Source organism: Dendropsophus ebraccatus, unplaced genomic scaffold (assembly GCF_027789765.1).
Source record: "Dendropsophus ebraccatus isolate aDenEbr1 unplaced genomic scaffold, aDenEbr1.pat pat_scaffold_1383_ctg1, whole genome shotgun sequence".
NCBI classification, from domain to species: Eukaryota; Metazoa; Chordata; class Amphibia; order Anura; family Hylidae; genus Dendropsophus; species Dendropsophus ebraccatus.
In genome coordinates this window covers 86-11,952 of record NW_027208803.1, presented here as the reverse complement: position 1 = coordinate 11,952, position 11,867 = coordinate 86, and the positions used below count along the sequence as shown (strand labels likewise).

The 11,867-nt window shown below is 43.1% G+C and overlaps 1 long non-coding RNA gene across 1 annotated transcript; it reads right to left on the bottom strand.

Annotated features, from left to right (window-relative positions):
* Nucleotides 1–441: 441 nt before the first annotated feature.
* Nucleotides 442–1,382, bottom strand: LOC138775152 (uncharacterized). The gene is made up of 3 exons (XR_011360517.1): nucleotides 960–1,382; nucleotides 650–697; nucleotides 442–530 (listed from the first exon to the last, which is right to left on the bottom strand). It is a non-coding gene; the product is annotated as an uncharacterized lncRNA (long non-coding RNA).
* Between the last annotated feature and the right edge of the window lie 10,485 nt (nucleotides 1,383–11,867).

Below are 11,867 nucleotides of genomic sequence, written 5' to 3'. Positions count from 1 at the left end.
TCTGGGGAGCTGAAAAGATATTTCCACCATTACCAGCATCTCACTTCCAGGTCGGACTCATCTCATTCCAATATCTTCTGACCTGGCAAAGGTCTGAGACAGTAGATCAGGTACTATGGTGTGATCGCCAAATGTGGGTGAAACTCGCCGCCACTGGTTTCACCCGCATGCGACAATCACAACAAAGTACCTGCCCCACTGTCTCAGGCCGCCTCCGTTTTGCCAGGTGAGAAGATGATGGTGTGAGAGGAGACGAAACCAGAAATGAGACACCGGCGAGGAAGGAAATGCCTTTTTAGTTACCTAGATAACCCCTTTAAGGGCACCTCCTCCAGACCCCTCTAGGTGTTGTGAGTGTCTACTCCTCCTATCTCTGATGGTAAAGGGGGCTCCTCCTCCCCCATGTGTGGTAATGTATCCTCCGGATGTTATGGGCGTCCCATTTACCACTTGATGTTCCGGACGCCTCCTCCTCCAGACAGCTCCAGATGGTCGGGTGTCTTCTCCTCACTCTGGCGGCGCTGTGTTACCTAGATAGGATATATAACAAGCAATGTGTTAATAATGACAGGTTACATATATAGGCTCCATATGAATATACAGTCAGAATAAAAGTGATCTGAGGTGTGAGGGGATTTTGGGTACTCACCTTTACTCCTCCTTGGTGGCGCAGCAGCAGCAGAACAGCGCCCGCAGTCTATAAGGGAAGGAGAAAAACCAGCATGACTTTCCTGAGATCAGACCCGTCAGCAGTGATGGGGAATAGACATTACACTGGAGAGAGGGGACTCAGTGCTATCCTAGTGGGTGAGATACAGGCGGCACCATGTCACTTGTATGCAGGGCCGGTTTTAGACTAGATGTGGCCCTGGGCAAAGTTGAAGGTGGGGCCCCAAATGCTGAAATATTTTAGCAACAATTTAAGGTCCCCATACATGTTACTCTTTTGTTGGTGGTACCTGTTGCTTCTGGTGGGTTTGGCCATCAGCGTAAGGTGTATGGGGCTCTCTGGACAGTCCTCTGACAGATGATATCAGTGGACATAGGGGGTCAAGCTTGATGGAAAATCAACGCCCAACCTCTTTGTTCTCAGAGAGATAAGCCGCCATCAGATCTGTATGGCTATGGCTTTCCCCTCTCATAGAGAACACAGGAACACTCAGATGTGCCAAATTTCTGTGTATGGGGAGGACGGGACCGGATGGGACAGATAATTGTCAGCTGAAGGATTGTTCAGCCAGCAGTTATTGGAAGTGTACGGCCACTTTTAAGGCCGTATTACACGGCCTGATATTCTGCAGAAGTGAGCGCCAATCTGGTAGAATGGAGCTCGCTTAGAGAGCCTACTACATGGCTCTTTTATGATGCAGCAAAAGCTATGGAGGAGATTATCAAACTGGTGTAAAGAAGAATTGGCTCAGTTGCCCCTAGCAACCAATCAGATTCCACCATCTTAGAATGTGAGTAATGAATGGTGGAATCTGATTGGTTGCTAGGGGCAACGGAGCCAGTTTTACTTTACACCAGTTTGATAAATCTCCCCCTATGTGTATATATACAGTATATCATTAGTGATGTGTGTGCAATCCTTGCTGTATATAGTAAACAATAAAGATATATACTACCTGATCACGTTCCCCGGTGTCCTCAGGCCTTGTCTGTGATATATACTACCTGATCATGTTCCCCGGTGCCCTCAGGCCTTGTCTGTGATATATACTACCTGATCATGTTCCCCAGTGTCCTCACAGAGCGATAGCGTCCTGATTCGGACTATTTTCGCTCCATGTATTAGGCCCCTTACATAGTTCAGAAGGTTACATGCCGGGACTGCCGCTATATGCCAGGACTGCCCCTACATGTCAGGACTGCCACTATATGCCAGGACTGCCCATACATTCTGGGACTGCCGCTACATGCCGGGACTGCCCCTACATGTCAGGACTGCCACTATATGCCAGGACTGCCCATACATTCTGGGACTGCCGCTACATGCCGGGACTGTCCCTACATGTCAGGACTGCCGCTACATGCCGGGACTGCCGCTACATGCCGGGTCTGCCGCTACATGTCAGGACTTCCCCTACATTCTGGGACTGCCGCTACATGTCAGGACTGCCCCTAAATGCCAGGACTGCCACTACATTCTGGGACTGCTGCTACATTCTGGGACTGCCGCTACATGCCAGGACTGCCGCTAGTGGTGTAAACACAAGAACTATTTATATGAATTGCTTTAAAAAAAAAAAAAAAAAAAAAAAAGCACTATGATCAGGACCAAATATTACCTGCATACCGTTATTGAGGAAAACTTTACTATATATAGGCCAATATTACCACCATAAAGTGACCGCCCCATAATGACTCTATATACACTATATACAGACCAATATTACCACCATAAAGTGACCGCCCCATAATGACTCTATATACACTATATACAGACCAATATTACTGCCATAGAGTGACCACCGCATGACTCTATATACACTATATACAGACCAATATTACCGCTATAGACTTTCCACTGTATAATGAATGACTCTTTATACACTGTATACAGACCAATATTATGTGGCTGTCACTCTATGGCAGTAATATTGGTCTGTATATAGTGTATATATAGAGTCATTATGTGGTGGTCACTGTATGGCGGTAATATTGGTCTGTATATAGTGTCATTATGTGGTAGTCAATCTATGGCAGTAATGACTATATATATATACACTATATACAGAGCAATATTAATGCCAAAGAGTGACCACTGCATAATGACACTTTATACAGACCAATATTACCGCCATAGAGTGACCGCCACATAACTCTATATACACACTATATACAGACCAATATTACCGCCATAGAGTGACCACCGCATAATGACTCTATATACACTATATACGGACCAATATTACCACCATAGATTGACCACTGCATAATGACTCTGTATCCAGACCAATATTATGTGGCGATCACTCTATGGCTGTACTATTGGTCTGTATATAGTGTATATAGTCATTATGTGGTGGTCACTGTATGGCGGTAATATTGGTCTGTATATAGTGTCATTATGTGGCAGTCAATCTATGGCAGTAATGACTATATATACACTATATACAGACCAATATTACCAGCATACAGTGACCACCACCTAAGGACTGAATACCACCTTATTATTTTTCTCAATAAAATACACCGTATTGCCTTATATACATAGGAGCTGCAGCCAATCAGCGGCCTCAGTGGTCATCGGCAGCAATTACATAGGACTGATGAGGCCAGAGAATGGCTGCAGCTCCTATGTACAGTACATTCACTGCTACACTTGGGAGTCAGCAGTGCTAACTCACACACTAATATATATATATATATATATATATATATATATATATATATATATATATATATATATATACACTCACACATCCATGAAAACACATTATACAGATACAAACCATCCAGTCCATACACTATACACAGGACATGTAACACACACTACATTCATCCATTATACACCTACATTCATACACATTACACACTACATGTACAGAATACTTACTCCCTCTAGCATGCTGGGTGTAGTGGTACATCCCCCTCATGTACCTTGCAGCAGCAGCAGGCTGTCATCCTCCCCCGGCAGCCCTCTCCTCCATCGTCCCGACAGCTCCACACCAGAGGAGGAAGTCACGTGCAGTGAGAGGAGCTGGAGGGAGGGGGAGCTACACACACACACGGAGCAGACACCAAGCAGCGTCCTGCAGCCTCTGCGTGACCCCTGATAGCAGCAGCCAGGGATCACTGCCAGACGCTGCAGGGCGCTCTCCTACTGGAACTGCGGGAGGGGGCCCCTGGGGGACGGGGGCCCTGGGCATTTGCCCTGCTTGCCCCCCCTAACGCCGGCCCTGCTTGTATGTCTGTATTATGTACATGAGGCCTTTCGTGGTTATTATATGTGACTGATAATATAATATATAGTGATGACATGAGGATATACAGTGCAGCTATAGAGGTGTGTTATCATGTAAATGTATCATCCCATATATTTACCTGGATAAGATGGATCTCCTCCTGCTGCTGCTTCTGCCAAGGAGAAACAACCAAGAAATGGAGGGAAATCAATGGTTAGTGTAAGGAAACCAGAATTTCTGAGCAGATTATATAGAAACAATGCTCTTTTACCAGCTCTATTCACACCTGCAGTAATATACTATTCACCATTACCCACAATAGAAATTAGATCCACCTCCAAATAGAGCGCCCCCGTCCTCTCTATATATACAGCATGGTAAATAACAATTCCTTGCTTCACAATGTTATAGGTTTTGTTTCATTACCTGGGGATCTCCACAGCCGTCCCTTTGTCCTCCTCGTCCTCCTCTTCTTCTCTGTGTATAGAACGTAAACCATCTCATATATAAATATATTGTTATATTACACAGTAAATATTTTATTGTAAAGAAGGTGATTGCAATAGTAATGTAGTGAGCTGTACACTGCTCTATACAATGACCATATAGTACTGTATATTGCAGGTACAGCCAGCTAAAGTATAAAGTGTACGGGGACCTTAACAACTAAGTCCCAGTGTCAGCAGTTTGTAATGTGAATAAATGCTGTTAAAATAAATAGAAAAAATATGATTCTATGTCTAACTAGAGCGCCCCCCTATCCTGCCCTCCCACTGCTCTTCTCTCTATACAGGATGGGAAAAAAATAACGTGTATTCACAATACTATAAGCTTGAGCCCTCACCTGGGGGATGTCGTCAGCCACGTCCTCTTCCTCGTCGACGTCGATTTCACTGTGTAGAGAACATACACCAGCTTGCATATAATATATATATATATATATATATATATATATATATATATATACACACACACACATTCTATCTTCCTGTCGCTCCTCTCTCTATACAATATAGTAAAAAAAAAAAAAAAAACTTGTATTCACAATACTATAAGCTTTGAGCCCTCACCTGGGGATGTCCGCAGCCGCGCCATCTTCCTCGTCGTCGTCGATTTCACTGTGAACATACACCAGCTTGTATATATATATATATATATATTATATATATATATAGTAATATATATATATATATATATATATATATATATATATATACACACACACACACACACACATATACACATCATGTCTTCCTGACGCTCCTCTCTCTATACAGGATGGTAAAATAAATAAACATGTATTCACAATGCAATAAGCTTTGAGCCCTCACCTGGAAAAGTCTGCAGCCTCGTCCGCCTCCTCCTCTTCGTCAGTCTCACTGTATATAGAACATAAACCAGCTTGTGTATATAAATATATATAGACATTTATTAAGACCAGAGTAAATCCAGCAGGACCTGTACCTACCACAAGGCAGCTGCAGAGATCTACAAGTGCTCCGCAGCAGGTATAGAAATCTACAAGTGCTCCGCAGCAGGTATAGAAATCTACAAGTGCTCCGCAGCAGGTGCAGAAATCTACAAGTGCTCCGCAGCAGGTATAGAAATCTACAAGTGCTCCGCAGCAGGTATAGAAATCTACAAGTGCTCCACAGCAGGTGTAGGTTTTCTGCCCTGATTTTTCCCTGTTTTTCGGCATAAACCAGGATAAATTAGTAGCAGATGGAGGCCACAGCTTTTTGTGCCCCTTTCTCAATGTGCTCAGGGCTGCAACATATATAAATCTGCCCCATAGTGTTTGGGGATATGTGAATATACATATGTGAGTATTTGGTGGGGAACACAGATATAAATGGACTCATATTGTCATATCAGTAGATGGATGATTATATCTCCGCTGCTTCTTCATACTTACACGATGGTCTCCAGCTTGGGATCCAACCGTGAAGCGGGTACTTGTCGTCTCTGTAACAGAGAACATAGGGTTGGTTTAGGAGGATTGGTACTTGGTCCCATTTGAAACTTTCAGAAAATGTTATTTATTGTGACATCTCAATAAGAACATGAAATCCATCAGGATATTTATTAACCCCTTGTCATCACTGCCAGTTTTCCCCTTAAAGTGACACTGTCACCCCCTTTGTGCATTCTGACATCTCTACACAGGTGTAAAGGGTAAATTTAGCGGTTTTCATACCTTATTTTATATCATACGTCATGGTTCTTGTTCAAGTAAAAGTGTCCTTTATCAACTGCAGATTGTGTTAAGAGGGCGTGGCCTTGTGGCAATAAGCGCCACTTAGTCCCGCCCATCATGCCACAGTTGGCCCCGCCCCCTCGTTGGCTATTGGAACAGGCTGGCCGAAAGGTCTAGACCCCACTCCCTTACGTACGTCGGCCAACCAATAGGCCGTCAAGGAGGTGGGGCCAACAGTGTTGTTGTGGGCGGGGCTAAGTGGCGCTAATGCTGCAAGGCCACGCCCACTTAATACTATCTGCAGTTGATAAAAGGACACTTTTTACTTGAACAAGCCACCATGACGTATGATATGAAATAAGGTATGAAAAAACGCTAAATTTACCCTTTACACCTGTATAGAGATGTCAAAAATGCACAAAGGGGGTGACAGTGTCACTTAAGGGGATGTGCACATTGAGGAATAGGCGAGGAATTTAAAGCGGATCCGCTCTTAGGGTGTGTTCACTCTCAGAATCTGCACGGATAATCTCCAGTGGATTCCGCCGCTCGCCCCTGCTCGCACACGTTTGCTCTCCACCTGTCCCATTCTATGGTCGGGCGGATTCCGACATCTGCCCAAGAATTGACATGCCAATCTTTGGGCGGATGGCGGAATCCCCCCGACATAAGAATGGAGTCAATGGAACAGGAGGAGATGCGGGCAATGGAATCATGCAGGTTATCCGTGCGGATTCCATATGTGAGCACACCCTAAATTTCCGCTTGAAATTCTTCCCATAAAATTTGAATAGAGCAATTCCATTGTGTTCAATGGTATTTCTGCTCTGTTTGTTCACACAGCAGAATTTTCTGCCGCGGATCCGCCTTCCGACAAAGAATTGACTTGTCAATTTCTTGGGCCGATTCCAGCAGGAGAATCCTATAGAAGTCAATGGGGTTGGAATTCCGCTTGAATTCTGCTCCTATTCTGCCAGAGCTGAATAGATGAATTTCAAGCAGAAAACTTTCCTCTTCAATTCCTCACTGGTAACCGTCTCGGATTAGGCCACTCGCGCTGGAACACATCTCCACCCATGCCATAGACTCTGTTCTATGGTCGGTCAGATTCCGCCATCCACCCGAAGAATTGACAAGTCAATTCTTTGGGTGGACGGCGGAATCCGTCCGACCATAAAATGAAGTCTATGCAAGGGCAAAATGTGTGCGAGCGGGGGCGAAAACTATTGTAAAAATAATTTATTAGATTTTTTTGCTGTTTTCGTGTAGTGTATTACCTGAATATCCCGGGGCGTCCATCACGGCCATCTTCCACCTATTACATAATAATAAAAATAATAATTGCTTATTATAAAGGGGATATTAGTCTGTCCTCCAAGTGCTGCATGTTGGGGGAAGTGTTTATAGAAACATGTACATTGGAAATCCACTGGCCCAGATTTATTAGACCAATGATCTGACTATAAATGCGCCTGTTTCACTGGGGATTTGGTGGAATATTTTTTGTGACAATTTTGCACAAAATCTATGCAAAAAAAAACTCTGTATAAGTACAGTATGTTAGTTCACCTTAAAAAAAGTCTTCTTACTTTTTTTATATTAAATCAAAGGACATTTTTTTAAATACCAAGGGGATGTTTGCTAGGCATCAGATCCCTCCTGTGGTACCTGTAGGTGTCTTAAAGGTGTGGCTTAACCTGTAAGGTGCCACTGCTTTCCTAGCTCCAATCAGCATTTAGACGGTATCAATATATCGTACGAAAAATTCGTTTTGTGATCGTTTTAAGATCGCTTTAGCCGGCCAAAGCCCGCCTGCAGCCCTCCCGTCTGCAGCCCGGCCCCGCCCACAGCCCGGCCCGCCCCAGCCCGGCCTCTGCCCGCAGGCCCGGCCCCCGCTCCTCCGCAGCCTGAAATTCCCGGCTCCCCTCTTTAGCCAATCAATGCACTGAAGAGGGGAGGCAGGAATTTTGAACACCCGCTACGCCGAGCAGGTAAGGTATGCTCGTGGCGGGGGTGGCGATCGAGCCGGCGCAGGGGGCTGTAGGATGCGTGGCCGGGCTGAATTTGACTGTTATCGCGCAAATTCGCGCGATAATCGTTACGTGTAAACGTAGCATAATAGTGCATTTACACAGACAAATTTATCTGACAGATCTTTGAAGCCAAAACCAGGAACAGACTATAAACAGGGATCAGGTCATAAAGGAAAGACTGGGATCTATCCCCTTTTCAAATCCATTCCTGGCCTTGGCTTCCAAAATCTGTCAGATAAATCTTTCTATGTAAACGCACTCCTTAGTTCAGACAATCGCCATGTTACACGGCCTGATTGACAATGTAAATGAGCACCAATCTGCTAGATCGACGCTCATTTACTGAGCCTATTACCCAGCTCAATAATCGTGCAGCATGGACTGTATATATATATTTGTTGTTAGCGATGTCCGTGTAGCCCTTGCCTTTAGTGTAAAATAATAAAGTATATACATACCTGCCACGCTCCCGTGCTTCTAACCAGTCCCAGTATCTTCCTGGCTGCTGCTGCCGGATGATACCGGGAGCAGGCAGAAGCACCGGAGAGTGTGGCAGGTATGTATATACTTTATTATTTTCTTTACACAGTCATCAGCCATCAGCCGCACATCACTATTACATGTAGAGATATGCAGATATGGAGACAGGAGTTCTGGGAAGAAAGCTTGGAGTAATTTTGGTATGGTAAAGACCTTAGGGCCCTATTCCACCGGACGATTATCGTTTAGATTATCTTTAAATCGTTCGAATCTAACATAATCGTTTTGGTTGAAATGCAGTTAACGATTAACGACTGAACGAGAAATCGTTGATCGCTTTATAAGACCTGGACCTATTTTTATCATTGCTCGTTTGCAAAACGTTCGCAAATCGTCGCATTGAATAAGACATAAGTAACGATTATCGTTCCATGGAAATGAGTGAACGTTTTCAGGTCTTTCGCAATAGCGGTCGTTTGAGATCGTTAATCGTTAACGATTATGCAAACGATAATCGGCCGGTGGAATAGGGCCCTTAGTTAGAACGTGGGAGTGGGTAAAAAAAATCTCTAAATAATCAGGGAGTAATGGAATTTGCCCCATTATGGTTTATATGATGAGTTAGGAGAAGTTAGGAAATTGGGAGTAGTAAAAGTATTGGATGGGGTGGGGGTGAGAACAGAGATATAATGGACGGAAACATCATAAAGAGTGGGACAGTCTAAAAGCAGAATACAAGATAGAGGAAAGACACTGGTTCTCTTATGTTAGATGCAGAAAAGCGTTAGTTGCAAGTCAGAATAATAGTAAGTTGCAAGGATGTAGCCCCAGCCCATTAGTTACAAAATAAGGAGTGGATCAATTAAAAAGAAAGAGATCACACAATATACTCGCACCTTATAATGGAACAACATATGGGACTAAAAGTAAGGATAAATGGGAGGGAGTAATCGGAGGATAGATGAAGATAGGTGGGAGAAAGTGTTGAGAAGTATTAAGGAAGTGTCAAGAGTGGGTAACTATAGAATAATTCAATTCAACTGTCTCTGCTTTATATTTATTGGAATTCTTATCAAAAACCTCCCTTTCCTTATTAGCAGAAAAATGCTGGAGCCGGATGAGATGTGAAAGTCACCGCCATCAATGCTTTTGTCTACTTGGTGTTTTCCGTCACTTTGGGACCTTGGTGTGTGCTCTAGGTATGGCGTCTTTTCTTTACATATGTTTGTGTGTTTTGTTACGTTTTTGTTTTTTACTTTACAGTTCATGTGATTGAGGTTGGTTTCACACAAGACAGTTTTTTTTTAATCTGCCGCTGTAATTATTGAGCCAAAGCCAGGAGTGGATCCGGCAGGTAGGAGACATATAAGCGCTTCCTTTATTGTACCCATTACTTTGAATCCACTTCTGGTTTTGGCTCAAAAACTGCAATGGCAGCTTTACAAAGAACTGGCATGTGTAAATGCAGCCTCAAAGGGAAACCAATGAATCACATGCTCTGCTATGGGGAAAAACACCACAAAATCAGACACAGAAAAACACTTTATTTAAACAAAATGCGGCAAGGTTTTGCTAGAAAACAATACAAGTAATGTAACATGAAAAAAAAGAGAAAAAAATCAAATCAACTGGTGACTGAAAATGCCAGAGGTTTGTAATCTATGAAAAAATCTCAACTCTGCCATTACTTATCAGCTGCTGTATGTCCTGCATGATGTGGTGTTTGCTTACTAGTCTGGAGAGCAGGAGAGGTTTTCTATGGGATTTGCTGCTGCTCTAGACAGTTCATGACATGGACAGAGGTGGCAGCAGAGGGCACTGTGTCAGACTGGAAAGAATACCCACTTCCTGCAGGACATACAGCAGCTGATAAGTACCGGAAGAGTTGAGATTTTAAGTAAATTACAAATCTCTGGCACTCTGTAGCACCTGTTGATTTGAAAGATTCCTTTTTTTTTTTTTTTTGCGAATCGCCCCCTTTTAAAAAAAAAGCTCCAAATGCTGTTTTTCATAGGTTTTGTTTTTTAATACCAGATCCCCCTGCAAACTTGTCTGTGTGACTGATTATATTACTATCTATATGTTACTGTGAGATCTTACTCCAAATGCCTCCAGACGTTCATCGATGTCTCGCTGCTGTTGGTGATAGAATAGGGAAGATAGTGAAAGAACCAAACACACATTAGAGACATCATTTTTTCTGGCCAATAAAAAAGGATAGTTCAGCAACATTTTTTTTTTCTTTCAATCAGCTGGTGCCAGAAAAGTGCCAGAGATTTGTAATTTACTTCCATTAAAAATCCAAGTCCTCCATTACTTCTCAGCTGCTGCATGTCCTGCAGGAAGTTGTATTCTTTCCAGTCTGAACAGCAGGAAAGGTTTCTATGGTGATCTGCTACTGCTCTGGGCAGTTCCTGTCCCAGGACAGAGGTGGGAGCAGGGAGCAACTGTGTCTACTGTAAAGATAACACCACTTCCGGCAGGACATACAGCATCTGATAGTATTGGAGATTTTTTTTTTAATAGACTAATGACAAGTAAATTACACAATCTCTGGCACTTTCTGGCAACAGTTGATTTGAAAGAATTTTTTGGCTGAATTACCCTTTAAAAAATAAAAATCTCCTTACACTAATTTTCATAGGCTTGTTTTTTAAGACTAGGCTATGAGATACTTACTCCCAATCTCCGAATCCTCCGCGATTTCGCTGATGTCGCTCCTGTTAGTGATAGAATAGAGAGAGATAGTGACAACCTAACACACACTTATATAGACATTCAGTGATGATCGGGGTCCTATAGGGGAGGATTATAGGGTCACACCAGTTTTTACATTTTTAGTTTTACATTTAACCAAATGCTACAAATTTTTGCTAGAAAAAATACAACTAATGCCAATTAAAGGGATTAGTTCAGCGACAAAAGTTTTTTCTTTCAAAACAGCTGGTGCCAGAAAGTGCCATGAGAATTTGTAATTTTACCTTCCTTAAAGAATCTCAGTCCCCATTACTTCTCAGCTGCTGTATGTCCTGCAGGAAGTGGTATTCTTTCTAGGTGGAACAGCAGGAGAGGTTTTCTATGGGATTTGCTACTGCTCTGGGGCAGTTCCTGTCCCAGACTTTAGATGTCAGAGAGCACAGACTGGAAAGAAATCCACCATTTCCCTGCAGACCTACAGCTGCTGAGAAGTACTGGAATTTTTTTTTAATATATGTGAATTACAAATCTTGGCACTTTCTGCTACGCTAA